Raw genomic sequence first — 24659 nt, forward strand, 5'->3', positions numbered from 1 at the left:
GAAGCTGGGAGTACTGCTGTGCGCCAGGGGGAGGACAGGCCCAAGGAACCGACTCCCCAGGAGGCACTCACTGAGAGCTTGGGAGCATACCAACATTCCCAGGATACTCTGGGCCAAATCCTGGTCAATGTGCAGCAGTACAGGTGGCTGCAAGAGGGACAGTATCAGGGGATCAGGGAGGACTTGCAGGCACTTAAAACCTCCCTGGTCTCCATTGCAGGGGGTCAGTCTCACGACAGCGGGCCACTGCCACTAGTCAGACAATTGAAAAACCTTCCACCTCCGCTGCCGCTAGTGGACAGGAGGCCCCGCCACGGGACCAACAGGCCACCAGCACCCTTCTGCCTACAGTAGGAGAACCACCCTGCAAGCGCTCCCTGCGATCCAGGCAGAAGCCAGAGACTATTGCCAAGACCCCTACCAGGAAATAAGACTCTCCTGATTGTCACCCTTGTGTCCCACTCTGTCACCCTGTCCACCTTGAACTGCCATTGCTCCCCTTCCTATGTCCCCTTGGGCAATGCACCTGTGCTACAAATAAACTGGAACTATACCCTGGGACTTTCCTCCATCATCACACCAGCCCATTGCACTTCCCCTTTTTCTTCTTTGCACTGCAATAAACACACTTTGAAAAAAAAAAAAAGTTTGGAGTATGTCAAATGAATTAAGTATGGATTTGTTTGACAAGGTTCAAACATTGCAATTCAACTGTAAAGTAATATGCACATAGGATAGACCTGTAGTTGGCTGCAGGAAACACACCAGGACCGATAGTTGGGCACCAACATCTGTAAAAAGAGTTACCAAATTGTACATTGAGTGGGCATAGAAATGGGAACTCACAGCCTGGCAGTGACAATCGCAAACAATAAAATGACAATGAAATGGGAAGTACCACTGTCTTACCTTTGCGTCACTGGAAATATTGGCGAATCACTGCAGTTCCATTGTCCTCATCCTCATCCTCTGCCTCCTCATCTTCACTGTCTAAAGGGTTCACTGCTGCCACACGGCCATCTCCAGCCTCCTCCTGCAGAAAAGGCACACGGCGTCTCAAGGCAAGGTTATGCAACATGCAGCGTGCGATGATTATCTGGCAGACCTTCTGTTAGATCGAGGCACCAAAACCTGGCCTTCAGGAGACCAAAGGTTCTTTCAATGATCCTTTAGGTTCACCCATGTGCCTCATTGTAATGGTCCTCTGCCCTTGTCCTGGGATTCCTCACAGGGGTCAGGAGCCATGAGAGGTTGGGGTAACCAGAGTCACCTGCAAATATCGAGGGACTACATTTAGCTGCATACTATCCCTTATGGCCCACATCATATCCATCCACCAACATCCACTGGGTGGGAACCAGGGCTCACCTATTAGCCACACAGTGTGCCTCTGTATTTGGGCTGGCACATTTGGGATGCTGCTATTCCTCAGGATAAAGGCATCATGCACAGACCCAGAATACTTCGCATTGACGTGGGAGATGTACTGGTCCGCCAGGCACACCATCAGCACATTCATGGAGTGAAAACTCTTTTGATTTCTGAACACCTGTTCATTTTGCCGGGGGGGACAAATGCAATATGTGTTCCATCAGTCGCCCCAATTAGGTTGGGGATATATCCCATTGCATAAAAGTCAGCCTTCACTGTGGACAAATAATCCACTAGGGTGAAAACAATGTAGCTGCACATGTGGTCAGCACTATTGAGAACGTTGGCTGTGACATGCCTGCTGCCAAGCCCACTGTCACTTGGAAAGAACCAGTTGCCAGGAAATGGAGCACTGCTAGGACTAGCACAAGAGGGGGGATCCCAGTGGGGTGATGGATAGCAGATATTAGGTCATGCTCCAGTTCGGCACATAGCTCCGTGATTGTGGCCCTGTCAAGTCTGTAGGTGAGGATAATGTGCCTGTCCTCCATTGTTTCCAAGTCTACCAGGGGTCTGTACACGGGGGTATGTCTGCATCTCCTTTTCATCCACAGCAGTTGCAATCTAGGGGGCAAAAGAGTGAGGAGCCAGTCATAAACTGTACATTGGAGCCACAACAGTACAATGCATGATGTAATTTTGAAATGTATTTGTTGCATTTGTCCAGAATGTACAATTGTGAACTGTGACGCAGTTGTAATCCAGGGTCTGACCCCCACCTCCCGAAATGGCGTCCGTCTGTCCTGTGTGGATGGACAGGTGGAAGTGAGGTAATTCTGTTGACGCAGTGCGTCATTGTGGGAGGCGGTCATGAACCACCGTGCAATGCCTCATTGGATAATATTAGCCCCTATGGAGTACAGTGGCCAATGGTGATGTGGCAGTGACGGTAAGCACCGCCGCGGACGTGACCACCATTTTCTATCTGTTCTCTCACTGGCTACCTAACCTTCAACAGGAGAGGACCTTCACTGCATTTGCTGCTGTGACCTGTGTCTGGAACCTACCATGGCTCGTGTGACTGGGGAAAGGGCTTCTGCCTTCACCTCTGCATAGTTGGAGTGACTGGTGGATGGGGTCCTACCCCAGTACCGACTTCTGTTTGGGCCTCCAGACCAACAGGTGAGTACACTGTGAGCACGATGCATGAGGCATGAATTCATAGAGTGGTGTTTGTGAAGGCCTCGTGTAGGAGGGGGGTTGGTGTATGTCCCTGGCAATGTGCAACTTGTGTGCTAGGCCATGTCTGTGCAATGGGGATGGGATGGGGTATGGTGAGACATGAGGGTAACAGGCAGGATGATCTGAGTAATACCTTTCCCTGTCTGTATTTTCTCTGCAGTTCATCACCCATCAAAAGAAGGGTATATGGTGTGCCATCGCCAAGGACGTGCGGACCATGGGGGTCTACGGCAGGTGGAGCACCCACTGTCGCAAACACTGGGAGGACCTGAGACACTGGGCACGGAAGACGGCAGAGGCCCTGCTGGGGATGGCCTCCAAATGAGAAAGGGGTGCCCGTCAATCTCTGACCCGCCTGATACCCCACATACTAGCGGTGGCCTATCTGTAGCTGGATGGGCTCTTGAAGGCATCACAGCAGCCACAAGAGGGTGAGTACAGTGCCCATCATTACAACTTACGCATGGTACGGTGGAAATTGGGTGGGGGATGTGTGTCTGTGGGTGCCCCTAGGCCAGGCCTGACATCGCAGAGTAGGTCTCATGTTGGGCAGAGTTCTGAAGTGATATTCCTCCTACCTAGCTAGTAGCCCTGGGCAGGGCTGTGTGGGTCCCAGGTATTCTGCAGTTGGCAGTATGTGTCCCTCCCCATGCCCTGGTGAGTAGCATTGTTACTGGTAGTGCACTACATATTGCGTAGGCCTGTTCCCTGTGTGTGAGGTTGCTGTGTACATCAACGGTGCTGCTGGTGCAGCTATTGACCATTTGTTTCCTTTGTCTCTTCCTCCCCCTTTTTGTTTTTACATCCTGTCTTTATGTGCATTAGCATCATCTGGGGGAGGAGCAGAGGCACAGGCGACAGAGGGAGCTGCATCCCAGAGGATCTAGAAGGCTGAGTCCACCAACGTTGAGGGCACCAGTGGGACAGAGGGTGAGGGGAGCACCATGGCAGAGACTGGAGGGGACAGTTCGGACACAGATATCTCCCCTGATGGAAGCTCCCTGGTGGTGGTGGATACCTCTGTGACCACCCCAGGTATAGGTACAGCCACCACCCCGTGTACCAGCACCGCCCTCCCTGCAACCCCTCAGCAGGTTGCCCGTGCCCGCTCACCCAGGAGGGTGGGCATCTCTTTCACCCCAGGAACCTCAGGCCCTGCATCAGTTATCCCTGCTGCCCTGAGTGAGGAAGATATTGACCTCCTGAGATCCATCTCTGTTGGGCAGTCAACCATTGTGAATTTCATCCAGGGGCTGGCAGCCCAAATGCAAGAAACCAATGCATTTCTGGAGGGCATTCACTCTGGCTTGGCAGCCCAACAGAGATCAATCCAGGCTCTGGCCTCCTCTCAGATGGCAGCCATTGTCCCTGTTTCCACCCTCCCCCCTCCAACTTCTTCTACCCAATCCCATTCCCCTCAACCCGAACCTATAGCAAGCACACAGGCAGACCAGCATGCACACAAGACAACACACAAGAGTGGTTCAGGCAAACACAAACACCACACTTCATTCCACAGGCCCTCACACAAACACCATCCAGATGCAGACATACCAACATCCACTGCCTCCACTGCGTCCCCCTAGTCCTCCTTCTCCACCTCCCTCCCAACTGCGTCTCCACTCACACCTGCATGCACTACATCCTCAGCCATTACTGCATCTCCAGCATATGTATCAGAACACACACCTCACTGGCAGACACCACCCCAACAGCCATGCACATGTCCCCTGCGTCCTCTCCCACTGTGTCTGTGCCAGCCCCTCCCAAGGTACACACATGCAGCCATCCACCTCACAAGAGCATCCAGCCCATGCACCTGCACCCAAAATCAGCAGACAGACACCTCCCACAATCACTCCCTCTTCCCAGGAAGGGCAAGGAGCCATCCCCAGCTGCTGCCAGGAAGGGCTAGGAGCCACCCCCAGCTGCTGCCAGGAAGGGCAAGGGGCCTGCACCAGCAGGCAGGAAGGAGAAGGGGCCTGGTGCAGGGCCTCAGTTGGAGCCCCCACCACCAACCATGGTTGTGCAGCTATCTAAGGCTGCAGGGGAAATGCTGGAGCTTCCCCCTCAACCACCACCAGCAGCAGCACCACCACCAGCAGTGGGCAGCTGTCCAAGGCTGCAGGGGATGGTCTGGAGTTTCCCCTCACAACTGCCACCAGCAGCAGCAATGCCACCAGCAGTGAACAGCCGTCCGAGGCTGCAGGGAATGGGCTGGAGCTTCCGCCCACAACCGCCAACAGCTTCACCAGTAGCACCACTGCCACACTGAGCAGCCATCCGAGGCTGCACGGGATGGGCTGGAGTTTCCCCCCACTACTTCCACCAGCATCACAAGCAGTACCACTGCCACCACTGAGCAGCCGTCCGAGGCTGCAGGTGATGGGCTGGAGCTTACCCCCACTACCTCTACCACCAGCAGCAGCAGCACTGCCACCACTGAGCAGCCATCACTGCGTGCAGATATTCATTAGACCTGTATCCATGGGCTGTTGTGCGGGACTGCCCCCTGCAAATCCTGTGGGTATGATACCCAGCTGAGAGACTGTGACCTTGCACTCCCCAGGATCAGAAGCACAGGGCATGATGCCCCCTCCAGAACCAGGAGGTATTACACCCACTCACCCCATCCTCCCCAGGATGAAGATCACAGGGCACGATGCCCCCTCCAGAACCAGTGGGTATGGCAACCACTCACCCCATCCTCCCCAGGATAAAGATCACAGGGCACAATGCCCCCTCAAGAACCAGTGGGCAAGTCACCCACATGAGAGACTGTTGCCTTGCACTCCCAGGATCAAGCACAGGGCATGTTGCTCCCTCCAGGGCATGTGGGCAAGTCACCCACTTGAGAGACTGTGGCCTTGTACTCCCCAAGACCAAGCACAGGGCATGTTGCCACCTACAGAGAATGTGGGCACGTCACCCACTTGAGAGATTGTGGCCTTGCACTCCCCAGGGCAAAGAGCAATGCACTTGTTGCCCCCTCCAGGACCAGTGGTGCTGTTCCATCTGCCGGCTGAGGTGCCCCGTTCCCTGTCCCCCTGAGGAGCCTGCCTATTTTGGAACTGATACCCTTGCAGTGTTCTCTCCATGTTGTTGCAGGAGACAAGTGGGGCCTTGGACTTTGTGATGTGGACCTGTGGCCCACGCACGTTGAGGACTAAGCTGTGCCCCTTGATTTGTGCATATGTATATACATTTAGATTTGATGTACGTTTTTTGGATGTATTTATATCAGTGGTTCCCAACCTTTTGACTTCTGTGGACCCCCACTTTACCATTACTGGAGCCTGGGGACCCCCACTGAATCTTTATAGGACTCTGGGGACCCTCAACAGAGTCATTAATGAAAGGTGAGGGCCTAATCTGTTGATGTTATTTAGTTTTTTAAGCAGTCGCGGACCCCCTGAGGAGGCTTCGTGGACCCCCAGGAGTCCCCTGACCACAGGTTGGGAACCACAGATTTTTATGATTACACTCACTTTCATCTATTGGTGTTGTCCTTGCATTATTTCTGAGGGGTACGGGGTAAATATGTTTTCTTGTGCATCTGATTGTGTGTATGGTGTTAGGGGTGGGGGTATGTGTTGTGTGTGGGTGAGTCAATCTCTTTTTCCTCCTCCTCTCCTCTGTGTGCTCGGCGGCTGTACTCACTGTGGTCGTCTTCGCCATCGTTGGTGTTCATGGTGGAGCAGGATGTAGAAGATCATTGGGAAGATCTGCATCTCGGGCTCCATGGCAGCGTGGTTGTTCCCTGTGTGTCCAAAGGTGAGTCGTTTCCCTTCTGAGGTCTGTTTCCGCCAGGCTTTTGATGTCATTGGTAAAGTGGCTGTCTATCTGAGCTCTTTCCGCCCTGATCATAATTTGGCGGTAATTACCGCCGGCCTGTTGGTGGTATTACTGCCACTTTATCACCGACTGCGACGGTTGTAATGAGGGCCATAGTGGATTATATACTTGGTCTCAGATCAAGGATAGCTAAATACATGAAGAAGGCCAGTAAAAACCTTCAGGCCAGCCATGAATTGCAGAAGGCTGTTCTAATTGTGTACCAACCAGGACAGAAAGTGTGGGTCCTGCAGCCTGTGGCTCACAGGGCTCTCCAAGACAAATGGAGTGGCCCATACACCATTGTGGAAAAAAAGGGTGCAGTAACTTATTTAGTAGAGCTTGGTACTCCAGAAGCCCCCTCAGGGTACTTCATGTGAACAGCCTAAAGCCCTACAGGGCTGATTTAACCCTGCTCATGGCCACAGGAAGAAGAGAGTAACCCTGTCTCTGATCTCTTCTCCAATTCTGAAGCTGATGGCTCAGTTGAGGGGGTAGTCTTAGCAGGTTGCCTTTCTGAGTCTCAAAAAGATGACTGCAGGAATCTCTTAGGGCAGTTCTCATAACTGTTTTCTCTTACACCTGGACAAACCACATGGTGTGAGCACACCATTGACACAGGGGGCAGCCTGCCTGTTAAGAGTGAAATCTACAGGCAGTCTGACCATGTAAGGGACGGGTGATGGGTCAGTGTAGGGTGGCAATCTCTCTGACTGTCTGACCCTAGATCAGATAGGAGACTGCTACCAATTATTGAAACAGTTCCCTTCTCTGTTTTCCCTCACCCCAGGACTCACACACTTGTGTGTTCATGACATTGACACAGGAGACAGTACCCCTGTAAAGAACAACTTTGACAGAGTGTCAGATAAGTTGAGGGCTAGCATCAAGGAGGAAGTTTCAATGATGCTGGCCCTTGGGGTGTTTGAGATGTCCAGCAGTCCCTGTTCCAGCCCAGTGGTGTTGGTTCCCAAGGCTGCCGCTTCCGGTGCCAAGCCGGAGCTTAGGTTCTACGTGGACCACCGCAGTCTCATCTCTGTCACAAAGACAGAGGCTCACCACATCCCCCGAGCTGATGAGCTTGTAGACAGGCTAGGGGCTGCCAAGCTCCTCAGTACCTTTGATCTCACGTCAGGGTACTGGCAGATTGCCTTGACTGAGGGGGCTGAAGAGAGATCTGCTTATTCTACTCCTGAGGGACATTACCAGTTCAGAGTAATGCCCTTTGGACTGAAAAATGTCCCTGCTACCTTCCAACGCTTGGTTAACGGGGTCCTAGCTGGCAAGGATGCGTTCTGCGCAGCCTATCTAGATGACATTGTCGTCTATAGTTCCAGCTGGGAGGTACACCTGCTCCACCTCAAGGAGGTGCTTCAGGCCGTGCAACAGGCAGGCCTGACCATCAAGGCCAGTAAGTGCCAGATTGGGCAGGGTTCGGTGGTGTAATTGGGAGACCTAGTAGGTGGTGGAAGGGTGCTGCCCCTCCAAGCCAAGTTTGAGACAATCGAGGCCAGGCAATCACCTAGAACCCAGACAGAGCTGGGAGCCTTCTTGGGTGTCACAGGGTATCACTGCAGATTTGCTAAGGGCTCTGGCACCATTGTGGCCCCCTTAACAAAACTCACATCCAAGAAGCAACGTAGGGTGGTGAATTGGATAGAGGCTTGTCAGAAAGACTTTGATTCCCTGAAGGAAGCCATGTGCACAACACCTGTGCTCAAGGCCCCTGACTACTCCAAAGAATTCATCATGCAGACAGACACTTCAGAGCATGGCTTAAGGGTGGTCCTAGCTTGGCTGAATGAGGAGGACCCAGACTCACCGGTAGTCTTTATTAGCAAAAGACTATTACCGCAGGAGCAAAGATGGAGTGCTATTGAAAGAAAAGCATTTGCTGTGATCTGGGCCCTGAAGAAGCTGAGACCATACCTGTTTGGGGCTCACTTCCAGGATCAGACAGACCACAGGCCCTCAGATGTCTCATGCAGATGAGGGGTGAGAATCCTAAATGATTGAGGTAGTCCATTCTCCTACTGGGGATGGACTTTATGGTGGAGCATCGCCTGGGGACTGATCACGCCAATGCTGATGGTCTCTCCAGATACTTCCGCCTTAGTGATGAGAGATCCCAAGGGGTTCGGTAGCTCTCTCCACTTTCAGCTAGGGTGGAACACATGATAGACCTGACAGCCTTAGGGTGGTCATCCCCCAACTTTTTGCCTACCTCCCATCACTTTTCTGACACTGTATTTGCTGGTTTTAGGACTTGGCGCACTTTACAACTGCTAACCAGTGCTAAGTTGCGTATGCTCTCTCCCTTAAAACATGGTAACATTGGTTCATACGCCATTGGCATATTTGATTTATGTGTAAGTCCCTAGTAAAGTGCACTACATGTGACCAGGGCATGTAGATTGACTGCTCCTATTGGGCGTGCAGTACTGTTTGTGCCACCCACATAAGTAGTCCCTTAACCATGTCTCAGGCCTGCCATTGCAAGGCCTGTAGGTGCAGTTTCCCTTCCACTTCGACTTGTCATTTAAAAGTACATGCCAAGCCTTAAACTCCAATTTTTCTACATTTGAGTCACACATAAGGTATGCCCTAGGTAGCCCAGAGGGCAGGGTGCTGTGTAGATAAAAGGCAGGACATATATCTGTGTGTTTTATATGTAGTGGTGGTGGAAAACTCCTAAATTTGTTTTCCACTGCTGTGAGGCCTGTTTCTTTCTTAGGCTAACATTAGGGCTACTCTCATATGCTGTTTGAGTGGTAGATGTTGATCAGAAAGGGGTTCATAGGTCATATTTAGAATGGCCAGGATGGTAATACAAATCCTGCTTATTGGTGAGGTTGGATTTTATATTACTATTTTAGAAATGCCACTTTTAGAAAGTGAAAATTTTTCTGCACTTACAATTCATCTGTGCCTTACAACCTGTCTCTATTCCACATCTGGGCTGAGCTGGTTGACAGCTCCCTTGTGCATTTCACCCAGACAACCACAAACACAGGTCACTCAGTCACACTGTAGTGTAGCCATTTTTAATATAGCTTCATGTATGTTAGGTTAACATATTAGGCCTCTGTGCACTCTAGCCTAGATACATTTTATTCAGCCTTGCACTGTTATTTTACAATAACCAGTTTTACGGTCTTCTTTTTATTTTTTTCTATCACACTCTTTAGCTTAGTTCAGCACTGTGTTCTCAAACAATGAATTCTTGCTCACCCTGTGCTTCAGTCAAGGCTACAGTCTGGTACATTGCCGGTACACGTGGTAGAAGTTTAGTCTCTAGTGTTTGTAGAAAAAATGCATCCTTACGTAGGGACATTTTCTTAGAACATCTGCGGGTTAGTTATAAAAACTCTTTCTAGTCCTAGTACATGTTAGAGGGAGATTCCGACCAGGAACCTACAACTAGATGCTGACTGCCCCGTTGCAGATGCTGATACAGATTACAGGCCTTTGCTCAGGTTTGAGGGTTGATGTCCTCCCGGGGGAACCTGAAAGGCAGGCTTAGAGCTTTACATGCTGTGTTCAGAATATAACTTAGAGAGGACCTAATCTAGTTGCACTATGATAGCCTTATTCTTGTGCTTCACTCTCATCGTTACTATTTTTATCCTACTGTGTTGTGTAGTTCTGTGTATTGCAGCTCACGCTTTGCTATCTAAAATGCAGTCGTTTTATTAAACCAATCTTTAAAACTCAACTGCCTTTGTCATTTATATATGAGACCGCCCTGTGTATGAGAGAACCGATTGTGACCTGAGTGACCACGGCTTCCCTGGGATGTACTAAGATGCCATGTGCTCGGCTGCCAATTGTCTCTTCCCTTTGGGAGAGATAGGCACTGCTAGTTAGCCGGAGTGAAACCCGGATTTAGAGTGACAAGGGTCCTTCACCGTGGGTCAGACTTAGTCCCTCACTCTGTGAACGATCTTGCCGCTCAAAATCCAGTAGTCTCATTAGGATAATGAGAGCCTACGCGACAACACCTGCACTCATCTGCATTCTGAATGGGTTGTCCTGGGCTGGAAGGGTGGAGGGGTCTGACACTTAAATTTTAAAGGCTAGTGGCTTGCCCTCACACAATGAGCTGCCAAACCCCCTACTGGGACCCTGGCAGACAGGCCTGTACTGAAAGGGGACCTTGTGCACATCACAACCACTCTTTGAAGTCTCCCACACTTCAAATGTACTTTTGGGTATGTAAACTGGGTCCCTGACCCCACCAACTCAAACACTTCCAGGGACAGACACTCTGAACCAGACCTTGCAACCTGCCAAGAGGAGATGCCTGACTGCTCAAAGGACTCACCTGGACTACTTTGCTGTGAAGGACTGCTGCCCTGCTGTTGCCCAGCTGCCTTGCTGGCCTCTGGCTCTGCTGAGAAGTACTCTCCCAGGGCTTGGATTGAGCTTGCCTTCTGTTCCTGAAGTCTTCAGGCCAAAAAGACTTCTACTCTTCAAGAAAACTCCTTATGCAGCAAAAATTGATGCACAGCCTGCCGGAATCAACGCAGAGCCTGCCCAGCAGTGAAAGAATCACCACATCGCCTAACAGGAACGACGCAGCCCGGCTCCCCGAATGGAGATCAATGCAGCACCTGCATTGAGACTAGAATTTCTACTCACAGCCATACCGGACCAACGTATCGCCGAGCCAGAACGACACAGCCCGAATTCCTGCGTGAGGAATTGATGCAGTGCCTGCCCTGCGACAGAAACTCTGATGCTCGCCACACAAGATTGACACAGCACCTGTGACTTCATCCTGCACGCCTAGGATTTTCACACAACGTCCCTGGGTGTCAACAGACCCCACATCGCAGTGAGGATCCAGGACTGTGCACCAGAAATCAACGCAAAGCACTTGCAGCATGAGAAGAATCAACGCATCATCTGTGCACATCAGGAAATCCAAAGCACACCTACCTTTTTCCACGCATCTCCTCCCCTGCAGTGTTTGTGCATGTTATTTTGATGCATACCAAGTACCTTGTGCACACAAGAGACATTGGTTGATTTCTAAAGACTTAAGACTCTTCTTATCATTGCAAAAGTGATAATTCAAATTTTGTATATCAAATCTTGATCACTTTGACCTTAATTTACTCAGATAATTATCTTATATTTTTTTTAACCTGTGTGGTGTTTTCATTGTGTTATTGTGTGGTTTATTGCACAAATACTTTACACATTGCCTTTTAAGTTAAGCCTGACTGCTCAGTGCCAAGCTACCAGAGGGTGGGCACAGGATAATTTGGATTGTGTGTGACTTACCCTTCTTAGGATTGTGGTCCCTACTTAGACAAGGGTGTATACCTCTGCCAACGAGGCACCCCATTTCTAACAGTTGATATTTAATCATGTGCACCTAGCCATCCTTGTAGGAACCTGAGCAGGTGTAACAATCCTTGTGGGGACTTACTTTATAGCTATCATTTGTCTTGGAATACAGTGATGGGCACATATCTAAATGACGATTTTATCAGCAGTGTACACAAATAACAACATGATCTATTCATAATTGAATGTCTGTTCATATCGTAGGGGTATACAATAAATAGATTATATTAATACTGCATCAAAAAATGTAATTTCTCAGGACTGCAGAAGGGAAATTAAAACTGTGTGTAACTTTCTGCTTAGTGCTCAAAGCTTTAGGACATAACTGCCAAACAAATGAATTAAACAATGGAGTTAAGCAATGTGGCCAAGAAGAACTCAGGGCAATTATTTTAATTTACATCACAGTCACTATCAAACTACACCTCTAAAAGAATAGCATGTAATGTAATGTTTGGCTAGGAATGGTGCGTGATGCTACACATAAAGGTTGTATGTAGTCATAATAGTATCACCGTATTTTCACAAATGCTGTCAACAACCATGATCAAAGGCACCCATGGAGGTAGTGTATGAAGATCTTGATGTCCAAGTCCTCAGAATGAGTGTGTCTGATTAAAACACTGTTCGGGTCTCCACAGAGGTAGTGTGTGTTTATGGGAATGTTCAAGACCTCATAAAAAGGAAGTGAGAAGGTAAGCATGTTTAAGCCTCCACATTGAAAGGGTATGAAAATACAGTTCAAGTCTTCCCTCAAATAGGTGGTCATTACAAGTCTGGCGGTCCTGGGACCACCAGACTTGAGGTGGCAGTCTTACTGCCTCGGGGGGTAAAGATCGCCATATTACAACTTCAGCGGTTTGGCCCAAGCCCAACCACCAAAATTCTGACTGTACCACCAGGGTGGTCAGACCACCGGGCCAGAGGTGAGCACCTCCGGCCAGGTGGTAACCACAATGCCACCATTGGTATTATGACTCTGTAGACTGCCAGCAGTTTAGTTGTAAAATGGCTTTCTTCAGACCACCAGCAGTGGCGGTCTTTTGGCATCCACGGCTTCAGCGGTCTCACGAAAAGACTGACAAAGTCGTAATGACCACCATAGTATGTGAAGATCATGATGCTCAAGTGACAGACACATACACACAGATTTACTCCTCTCAAAACCAATAGTCAGTTTAATTTTCTCACCACTTCCTCCCTTACTTTTTATAGACAATTCAACAAATGTTTCACTCTTTTTTTTAAAATGATGACTTCATTGTGAAGTGATCCATCTTTTAAACAAAGCTTCTCTCTAATCCTATCACTGTTACATTTTAACAAGAATTCGGCTCTCATAACAACCCTGGTTGTCGGTGATAAAGCGGCAGTAATACCGCTAACAGGCCGGCGGTCAAAAAACTGGAATTACGACCATGGCGGAAACCGCCAACACAGAGAGCCACTTTAACACTCCGACCGCCACGGTGGTAGCAACAAACACCGCGGCAGACACCGCCAACAGACAGGTGGAAGACAATGTACCGCCCACACTATTACAAGGTACCAATTCATCAGCTTTTCTGGGGCGGTACCAATGCTATCAAAAGCACAGCGGAAACAGTCTTTGGAAGGAAAACCACTCACCTCTCGACACTCAACATAAAACCAGGATGCCATCAAGCCCGAACTACAGGTCCTGCCCATGTTTATGTATCTATTAATACACCACGAAGTGGAAAGAAGGCAGCGGCGGCGATGACCACAGTGAGTACTGCACCAAGGGCACAGGGGAGGGGAGGAGGGAAAAGAGAGTGACACACACACATGCAAAATGCAACACCCCCACCCCCCACCCACAACAACACACACACATAACCAATATCAGCACAGATACCCCCCGTCACCCCCTGGAAGAACGCAAGGACCAAACAAAATGAGTTTAACTAGTGTAATATTCGAATAATCAAATAGCTCAAGAGAACAGCAAATAAGCAGTATACACAAATATTTACAGCAAGTACACAAGTTCGTACACTGTTGCATGAAATGTCCGTGGACCAGTGGTCCCAAAAAACATAGGTGAAGCCCACACATGACACCTGCCTCAAAACAGGGAGAACACTGCAGGGGCATCAGGTCGATAAAATAAACTGGCACCTCACAGGGAAGGAGAGGGGGGGGCACCTCAGCTGGATGATGGTACAACGTCACTGCTCCTCAAGGGGGCTCCATGCCCACTGCTTGGTCCTGGGGAGTGCAAAGCCACAGTCTCTCAAGTGGGTGCCCTGCCCACTGCTTGGTCCTGGGGAGTGCAAAGCCACAGTCTCTCAAGTCTCTCAAGTGGGTGGTTTGCCCACTGCTTGGTCCTGAGGAGTGCAAAGCTACAGTCTCTCAAGTCTCTCAAGTGGGTGGTTTGCCAGCTGCTTGGTCTTGGGGAGTGCAAAGCCACAGTCTCTGAAGTCGGTGACATGTTCCACTGGTTCTGGAGGGGGGCTTTGTGCCCAGAGTGCTTCATCCTGCCAAGGACTGTGTTAGTGGATGCTTTACTCCACTGGTTCTGGAGGGGGCTTTGTGCCCAGAGTGCCTCATCCTGCCAAGGACTGTGTTAGTGGATGCTTTACTCTACTGGTTCTGGAGGGGGCTTTGTGCCCAGAGTGCTTCATCCTGCCAAGGACTGAGGTAGTGGATGTGATACTCCACTGGTTCTGGAGGGGGCTTTGTGCCCAGAGTGCTTCATCCTGCCAAGGACTGTGTGAGTGGATGCCTTTCTCCACTGGTTCTGGAGGGGGCTCTGTGCCCAGAGTGCTTCATCCTGCCAAGACTGTGTTACTGGATGCATTTCTCCACTGGTTCTGGAGGGGGCTTTGTTCCCAGAGTGCTTCATCCTGCCAAGGACTGTGCTAGTGGATGCATTTCTCCACTGGATCTGGAGGGGGCTTTGTGCCCAGTGATGCTGCACCTGGGGTGTGGCATGTTGAATTCGTCTCACCTGGGCGTCACAGCCATGCGATGTACCCGGAACAGGTAGCATGATACTCCATGGAGGTAGACCCACACTCCATCCTGCTGCGACTTAGGCTGCCAATTGCTAGTTCGTGTCAGTGCTGTAGATGTTGTCTCAAGTGGCGTGTCAAGGGTCCCAGACGTCACCTGCAGACTCTGAGGGATGCACACTGGGGATGGGGCTGATGTCCGACAGAGTGGCATCGGCTGTGCACATGGCGGTGCTGATGGTGGTACAGGCGGCAGTGGCTGCGGCGGTGACTGTTGGGGTGGATGGAGACACCATACTGTCTCCGGCAGCCAACGATGGCTGATCCTTGGGGAGGATGCTGTAGACTGACGTTGTGGCAGCGGCGGTGCAGGTGGCGGTGCTGGTGGCGGTTGGAGCGCCGGTGGTGACTGTGTTGCATATGGCTGCCATCCCTGATGATTTGGTGGTCACCAGCCCCTCACCAGGTGACATCGTGCCCAGGGGTGATGTGCCCTTTGGCTTGTGGCCCTTCCCTATCTTGACAGCCGCTGCAGGGACCACAGCACTGTTCACTCTGTGTTTGTGCTAGGCCTTGCTGGGTGGGTGGTGTGACTGTCCCCTGCCAGAAGCTGGTCCCTTTTTGAGCTTTGCAGGTGCTAGAATAGGGTGGTCCTTCTTTTCTGTCGGTGGCACACTGGCAGCTCTGATGGGTGCCCCCTTTGATCGTACTGGAGTAGCAGGGACCACAGCGAATGCAGATTTAGTGGCTGAGGTGCTGGGCTGGGATCTAGACATCCTGGCCCTAGGAGAAGGACGGGGGGAGGTGTAGGGAAGAGGTTCAGGTTAGCAAGGTAAAGTTTTTTGACACACTGGGATGGGAAGATAGAGGGGGTTTGTGAGTGGAGGAAGAGGTAGTGGTTGTAGGAGATGTACGTCTGCTGAGTTTGGTTGAAGGTGCATGGGTTGGAGGCTGTTGTGAGGTGGATGGGTGTTGAGTGGGTGTGTGCCTGCATTTGTGTACTTTGGGAGGAGGGCTCACAGACACACTGGGAGAGGACACAGGGGATGTGTGAATGGTAGTTGGGGTGGTGATTGCACGTGAGTGGTGTGTAATGATGGGCGTGCTGGTGATGGAGGTAGTGGCTGAGGATGTAGTGCATACAGGTGTGAGTGGAGATGAGACTGGGAGGGAGGTGGAGGACGTGGAGGAGGGGGACACAGTGGAGGCAGTGGATGCTGGTGTGTCTGCATGGGTATGGTGCTTGTGTGAGTGCCTGTGGGATGTGTGGTGCTTCTGTTTTCCTGAGCCACTTTTGTGTGTTGATGTGTGTGCATGCTGGTCTGATGGTGTGCTTGGGATAAGCTGAGGTAGAGGGGATTGGGTCTGGGTAGTGGAAGTTGCAGGGGGGAGGCTGAACACAGGGACAATGGCTGCCATCCGTGCTAAGGCCAGAGCCTGAAATGCTCTCTGTTGGGCCGCCACACCAGAATGAATGCCCTCCAGGTATGCATTTGTTTGTTGCAAATGCCTCTCAACACCCTGGATGGCATACAGAATGGTTGACTGCCCAACAGTGAGGGATCTCAGGAGGTCAATAGCCTCCTCACTGAGGGCAGGGCCTGAAGTGCCTGGGGCAAAGGAGATGCCCACCCTCCTTGGTTAGCGGGCACGGGAAACACGCTGAGGGGCTGCTGAGAGGGCGGTGCTGGTGGGGGGGTGACGGCTGTACCTGTTATTGTGGTGGGCACAGAGGTGACCGCCACTGCAAGGGAGCTCCCATCAGAGAAGGAATCGCTGTTGCAGGTGTCCCGTCCTGTTCCCGTCGTGGAGCTCCCCTCTCCCTCCGTCCCACTGGTGCCTTCACCCTCCATGGATTCACCCTCCTGGGCCATGTGGGATGCTCTGCTCCTCCATCAGATGATGCTAATGCACACAAGGAGAGAGTGACAAAACAAGAAGGGGGGGAAAGACAGAGGAGACACATGGTCAATGCCAGCAACACCACTACCGTTGGTGGACACACACACAGCGAGCAGCCCTATGCACTAGTCCATGCACTAGCAGTTAGTAAGAAAATCACCTGCCCTTGGGGGACTATGCCTAACACCATTTGCTGCACACCTGGAACCGACAGGAGCCTGACTAGTTATAGATGCCCACTAACACTAATGGGGTTGGAGTGCCTCAGAGCCTGCCTAACAAGGGAACTACCCTACAAAGTTCGCCCTGGCTTAGGGGATCCCACAGCCCACATCCCCCACCCAGACACCTCGTAAAGTGCGCAGAGTCAGCTGAATGAGACTGTACTCACCCCTTGTGGCTGCTGTGATGCCCTCAAGTGACCATCCAACTCCGGACATGCCACCGCCAGGATCCAGAGCATCAGGGGGGTCATGCTGCGACGGGCACCCCTTCCACGTTGAGAGGCCTTCCCCAGCTGGGCCTCCGCCATCTTCTTGCTACAGCGGCCCAGGTCCTCCCATCTCTTGTGGCAGTGGGTGCTCCGTCTATGTTAGACCCCCAGGGTCCACACTTCCTTGGCAAAGGCACGCCAAATACCCTTCTTCTGGTGAGTGCTGACCTAAAGGAAAGGCACAGGATGAAAGGAAATTACTCTCCCGTCTGGACCGTCATACTCATTGCCCACCAGTTCCCACCCATTCCCTGACGCACATACACTCACCATCCTCACATGCAGGCCTCAGGCCCCCCACCCTACATGTATCTTCCATCCACACCACGCCAATCAGGCATTGCCCACGCATCATGCCCACAGTGTACTCACCTGTTTGTCTGGAAGACCATAGAGTAGCGTGTACTGGGGGAGGACCCCATCCACCAGTTTATCCAACTCCTCCGCGGTGAAGGCAGGGGCCCTTTCCCCAGACAAATGAGCCATTGTCGCTTTCAGACTGAGGTCACAGCAGCACTTTCAGTGTAGGTCCTCTCCTGTTGAAGGTCAGGTATCAAGTGAGTGAACAGATAGAAAACGGTGGTCACGTCCGCGGCAGTGCGTACCATCACCACCGGCGTACATCTTCATTGGCTCCTGGAACCTATAGGGCTTAATGATAACCAATGCTAAATTGCGTGGCGGTCTTCGACCACCTACCGCGAGGCTGCACAACGGCAGCGCAGTTAGCTCATTTCCCCTTGTACCTCCTTACAGGTCAGGCAGCCACCATTTCAAGGGAGGCACTTGGCCTGGCACCTAACTGTGTCTCAGCACATTTTGGCAGAAATACGGACAAAGTACGCCACACACGGATTTACTCACATTACTGCAAAAACACTTGTGCAACATATGTATTACATGACCCTCTGCTCACCATTCTCCTCCATAGGGCACATCCGCTGGGGCAGATGATGAAATGGCAACATCCTCCGGTGTACAGACCCCTGGTGGACCTGTCGACAATGGAAGACAGACACATCATTATCACCTACAGACTTGATCGTGCCACAATCCAAGAACTGTGTGCCCAATTGGAGCCAGACCTGATGTCAGCTATCCGCCATCCCACAGGAATCCCCCCTCTAGTGCAGGTCCTGTCAGTGCTCCATTTCCTGGCAAGTGGCTCCTTTCAAACTACAGTGGCCATGGCATCAGGGATGTCTCAGGCAATGTTTTCTAACATGTTGACCAGAGTGTTGTTAGCCCTGCTGAAACACATGGGCAGCTACATCATTTTCCCCCAGGAGGAGGATTTACTCACAGTGAAAGCTGACTTCTATGCCCTGGGACATATCTCCAACATAATTGGTGCCATTGATGGTACACATGTGGCATTTGTCCCCCCCCGCAGAAATGAACAGGTGTACAGAAATCGAAAAAGCTACCATTCTATGAATGTGCAGATGATGTGTTTGGCAGACCAGTACATCTCTCATGTGAATGTCAAGTATCCTGGCTCTGTGCATGACGCTTACATTTTGACGAATAGCAGCATCCCTTATGTGATGGGCCAACTACAGAGGCACCGGGTGTGGCTAATAGGTGAGCCAAAGGTCCCCACACAGTATGAATAGGTGTCTGGGTATGGGGTAGTCACTAAGGGTTAGTGTGTGTGTCTAACAGATTTCCCTCGACATTTGCAGGTGACTCTGGTTACCCCAGCCTCTCATGGCCACTGACCCCAGTGAGGAATGCCAGGACAAGGGCAGAGGAACGCTACAATGAGGTACATGGGCGAACTAGGCGTATTATTGAGTGGACTTTCGGCCTCCTGAAGGCCAGATTCCGGTGCCTCCCTCTAACAGGTGGCTCCCTCTACCACTCACCGAAGAAGGTGTGCCAGATAATCGTGGCATGCTGCATGTTGCACAACCTGGCTTTGCGACACCATGTGCCTTCTCTGCAGGAGGATGGCCTGATGATGGTATTGTGGCAGCTGTGGAGCCTGTGGACAGTGAGGAAGAGGAGGCAGAGGAAGAAGATATTGACAACCGAAACAACATCATCATGCAGTACTTCCAGTGACACACAGTTGAGAGACTGGCACTGCTCATCTCATATCTGACTACTGTAGTACATTCTATAAGTCAGCCTCTTTACCTCTTTGTATGGACACTGACAGTTCACTTTGGCTTTCCATTTCACAGATCTGGGTACCTCATTCTGCCTTCTGCTATATTTACTGCTGCCCAAAAACTGTTATACATTGGTATGAGCAAATGAACATTTACATTGATATTTGTGGATGAATTTGTAATTATAAATTTGTGAAAGTACAGACTGACTCCAGATTGGTTTATGATTCAAGGGTGTTTATTTATGGGCTAATGTGTATAGGGGTATGTGGAAGGGGCTGGGGTGATGGTGGAGGAAGGTCCATAGTAGAGTCCAGTCTCTCAGTATCACAGGTGCATTGTCCAATGGGGCATAGGAAGAGGAGCAATGTCAGTTCAAGGTGGACAGGGTGACAGTCAGGAGAGTCTTATTTCCTGGCTGGGGTCTTGGCAATGTTCTCTATCTTCTGCCTGGATCACAGGGACCGGTTGCGGGATGGTTCTCCTTCTGCAGGGGTGGGGTGCTGGTGGCCTGTTGGCCCTGTGGCGGGACCTCCTGTCCACTAGCGCCGGCGGACGTGGAAGGCTGTTCATCGTTTGGGCTGGTGTCAGGGGGCCGGTGGTATGCCACTGCCTCCCTCATGGTGTTGGCCATGTCTGCCAGCACCCCTGCAATGGTGACCAGGGTGGTGTTTATGGACTTCAAATCCTCCCTGATCCCGAGGTACTGTCCCTCCTGCAGCCGCTGGGTCTCCTGAAACTTGGCCAGCACCGTGCCCATGGTCTCCTGGGAATGGTGGTATGCACCTATGATGTTTGATAGTGCCTCGTGGAGGGTCAGTTCCCTGGGCCTGTGCTCCCCCTGTGGCACAGCAGCCCTCCCATCTTCCCTATTATCCTGTACATCTGTCCCCTGAACCGTGTGCCCACTGCCACTGACCTCAGGTCCCTGATTTGCTTGGGTAAGTGGGTTTGCCTGGGGTCCCTGTAGTGGGGGGCACACTGCTGATTGACATATCCTGGGGACAGTGGCATGGGCCCACTGGGTGGGTGCTGTGGTGGTGTTTCCTGAGGGGGGAGGTTCTGTGGTGGGCTGGGACTGTGGCAGGGGAACTGACTGTCCAGAGGTCCCTGATAGGCCGGGCTGGTCATCTTGATCAAGGCGTGCAGAGCTGCTGTCGTCACTGTGGGCCTCTTCTGTGGGGGACTGGATATGTCTGGCACCTCCTGTCCAGTGACGTTGTGTAGGGGTCCTGTTGGGGTGTAAATGCATTGTTATTGTATCTGTGTGTGCCATCTTGTGCAATGGGTGTGTTTCACTCTATTACTGTGCTTGCAATATTGCCTTGGCCCTTGTGTGAGTGGTGATTGTGTGCTCTGGGTGAGTCTCTCCCTTGGACATGCTTTGGTGATGGGTGTCCATGCAGGTCTGTGATGGGTGTCCATGTATTGGTGTAACATGAAGGGGTTGGTATTGGGATGGGTGGGTTGTGATAGTGGGGTATGTGTGAGGTGGTGGAGTGATTGCGTGTGAGGGTAGGGGTAGGTGTTTGTGATGGCATGCAGGTAGGGTGGGGGATATACTAGTAAAGATTTGACTTACCAGAGTCCAGTCCTCCTGCTACTCCTGCAAGGCCCTCAGGATGCATTATTGCCAAGACTTGCTCCTCCCATGTTGTTAGTTGTGCAGGAGGAGGTGGGGGTCCACCGCCAGTCCTCTGTATGGCTACCTGGTGTCTGAAGACAACAGAATGTACCTTCCCCCATAGGTCGTTCCACCTCTTCCTGATGTCATCCTGTGTTCTTGTATGCTGTCCCACTGCGTTGACCCTGTCGACAATTCTCTGCTATAACTCCATCTTCCTAGCAATGGATGTCTGCTGCACCTGTGATCCGAATAGCTGTGGCTCTACCCGCATGATTTCCTCCACCATGACTCTGAGCTCCTCCTCAGAAAACCTGGGGTGTCTTTGAGGTGCCATGATGTGGTGTGAGTGATATGTGAGGTGATGTGTGGGGTGATGTTTTGAGGTGTGTGGATGGTGTATGAGTGATGGTGTTGTGTGCCTCTGGATGCTGGTGTGGTCTTTGCTTTTCTATCTCTCTGCTTCTTCAAAAATGTTCGTTGTAAGGGGTTGTGGGTAATGTGGGTGTGTGTTTTATATTGGATTGGGTGTGTGGGTGTGGTGTGTGTATGTGTGTCAGGTGTGTGTATTTTGAATTGTCAATGGTTTACCGCGGTTGAATGACCGCTGCGTTGATTCGTAGATCGTGATAGTGTGGGCGTATTCCTATTGGCATAACGGTGTGGGTTTTGGTACTGCCAATTTATCACTGACCTTTGGTGTGGCAGATTTGTGTGGGTGTCTGTATTGTGTAGGATTTCTAAGTGTGGGTCATAATACCCGTAGCAGATTTCCACCTCGGACAAGGTATGTTGGCAGCCGTCGGCACGGCGGCCAGGGGACTTTACCGCCAGGGTTGTAATGAGGGCCTTAATCTTAGATCATCTTATTGTTAGGGCCAAATTTACATGAAGCTGTAATTATCTCAAATTGCTCAAATATTTTACCACCAATTTATTATCACTTTGGGTTCGCGTGGGAAGCCAAAACTTTTTTGCAGATTTACCCTCATTTGTTTGTCCCCATTTTTTACTAATACTGGTGTTTCCTGTCTCTGATTGTGCCCTGGGCTCTCCTAACCAGACCCAGGGCTTTTACTTAGATTAAAAGTACATGGTAATTAGGTGTAATTACAATTGGTACTGACAACCTATCTATAAGTCCCTAGTATATGGTAGGGCATGTTGGTTTAGAGGTCCAGTAGATTTAATGCACTTAAGTATGTACTGCTGTGTGGCCTGTTGTTATTTCAATGGTCAGCCCTGCTTTACAGGATGCTTTTAAACGAAAATTAAATGCAAATTTGACTTTGGAACTCAAGGCAATTCAAAGTCTTAAACTCCCTTATTTTTACACATGTCACCCCTAAGGTCTCCCCTAGGTGATCCAAGGGTAGGGTACCTTGTAAATATGCAAGGACATAATACAAGATGTTTTATAAGCCCTTGTGACAGAAAACTGCCAATGGTGTTGTTCCCCATTGTAGTGCATTAGCTCCTCTGACTACAATGTGAAGGCTTTATTAAACTTTAATAAAGTCTTTTGATAGGAGTGAGCTAAAATATCATTCAAGGTATCAAATGAATTGTTAGAATAAATACAACAACTTGCCAATGTTAGATTTGTTATAACTATTACAGGGCCTTTTCTGATTGGTCAGCCTTGGGCAGGCTGAGCCAACTACCTCATTGAGGTGCGAAGTAACCTGGTCTGAGACAAGGGAACCAACTGGTGGGAGGAAAAACATAAAGCTCATCACACATGTCCTGCTGCTGCTACTGATCCTCAATGGAGTACAAAATCTTTATTGCCATGGGTGAAACCATCTGTAAGTACACACACCTATGTGTGTCATTAGGCTGAACAACAGATCATCATGCCATCATCCACATGATATGGGGTTCACATTACGGATACCACGTACACTTGCCACTGTGTACATAGTCGGAGTCATTCACAAAGAATGACACATTCACAGCCACAAAAAAAAACATTTGGGCAGGTCATTCATACTGCGCTGCAATACTACACAAAACATGCATATGAACATCTTTGGTACAGGGACAGTGAATCGTTCACAACATTGTGTCACACAATACCAACACCATGGCAACATCACATCTGACAATTCAACTGATACACTCCACATACCATGCATTGTTGTCAGATTCAACACACATATGCATTGATGTGTCATGGAACACAAACACTAGTCCATTAAATAGCCCTGCAATTAAACCACAAATCGCCCACATTGCAATACCATGGAAGGACAATGGGATGCACAATAGTCTAAGAGACAAATATTTAAAGCTCACTCTGCAAACATTGCCTGCACAACAGGGGTGGCAATATCAGGAGCACTCAGGGAAGGATGATGCCATAGGACACATATCACTTTGCATATGCCTCTAAAACATTTGCACAGGAACTGACCCTTCAGGTATCTCAGGTACTAACAACACTAGAGACAAGTGTCATGCCTATCTGAACAGTATGTAAGTGCAAGTCAAGAAAGCACATACAACTGAAACAGCATGGGCCATACATCTAGGTGCAGTAGCTGCAAGGTACACACAACAAAATGGAAACATGCTCAGTGAAATGTGAAGGAAGCTAGCACAATTGAACACAGTCCAGGGCTGGACAAACAAAATTCAAGCTCTGGGAGGAGGGAGGTGGAGGGGGGATGGAATGTAGGGAGTGACTAGCTGCTGTCAGTGAGGAGGCCAGAGCCAGAAAAGATCTTTGTAGCTCACACTTTCCTCTATGAATACCTTCCAGGAAAGCATTGGTGTGCTGACATTGACTGGCCAACCCCTGGATGGCATTCACAATGGCTGTCTGACCCACAGAGATACTCCTCAAGAGGTCATAGCCTCCTCACTGAGGGCAGCAGGGGTAACAGGGGCTTGGGTGGAGGTGCCTGGAGCAAAGGAGACAGCTACCTACTTGGGTGAGTGGGCACAGTCAACTGGGTGGGGAGCAACATGGAGGGTGGACAAAGAACTGGGGATGGTGAACAAGGATGGTACAGGAGAAGGTCCTGATGGCTTTGCCACCACTAGGGAGTGGCCACTAGAGGTAGAACCTTATGATGATGATGTAGATCGGCTTTCCATCGTGGCACTCCCCTCACTCTCTGGGCCACTGAGTCCCTTTATGTTGGTGGTGCCTTGACCTGAAGTACCGTGGCCAGATGCCTCCCCACATGGCTGTGCCTTATGTCCTTAGCTTGTCTGGGCTAATGCTGAAAATACAAAGAGAGATAGGGTTACCACAAGTCCCTGAACACACTTGAACAACAGCCATGATTAGCAAACATTACCATGATGTCAAGTAGGCCCCAGCAGCAAACTCCACTAAAGTGGCCCCTACATGTACCATACCATATGCATGCATGTCACCTTAACTGTCAAAGTTGCCCACAGGTAAATCAGGATCATAGACAACTCCAATTGCACGGCTGAAGTTGTGCAATCACAGAAACAAATGAACAAGTAGGAGACCACATCATTAAGCTTTGCTTCATAGAGCATACCTCAGTTACCTGTTGTCATACAATAGTAGGCCAATGCCAACTGCATTCCCACAGAACACATGCAAGGATATGCAGACATTTGTTTGTCATATACACAATAACACAACAATGAGAAATTATGCTTCCCGAACATACCATGTTGTTGACAACAGTACAGCAGTCTGGAGAGGGTGACATAGATATATTCTTATCACACTGGAAACATATCCACAATGCACACTT

The sequence above is a fragment of the Pleurodeles waltl genome, chromosome 8 (assembly GCF_031143425.1).
Source record: "Pleurodeles waltl isolate 20211129_DDA chromosome 8, aPleWal1.hap1.20221129, whole genome shotgun sequence".
Lineage (NCBI taxonomy): Eukaryota > Metazoa > Chordata > Amphibia > Caudata > Salamandridae > Pleurodeles > Pleurodeles waltl.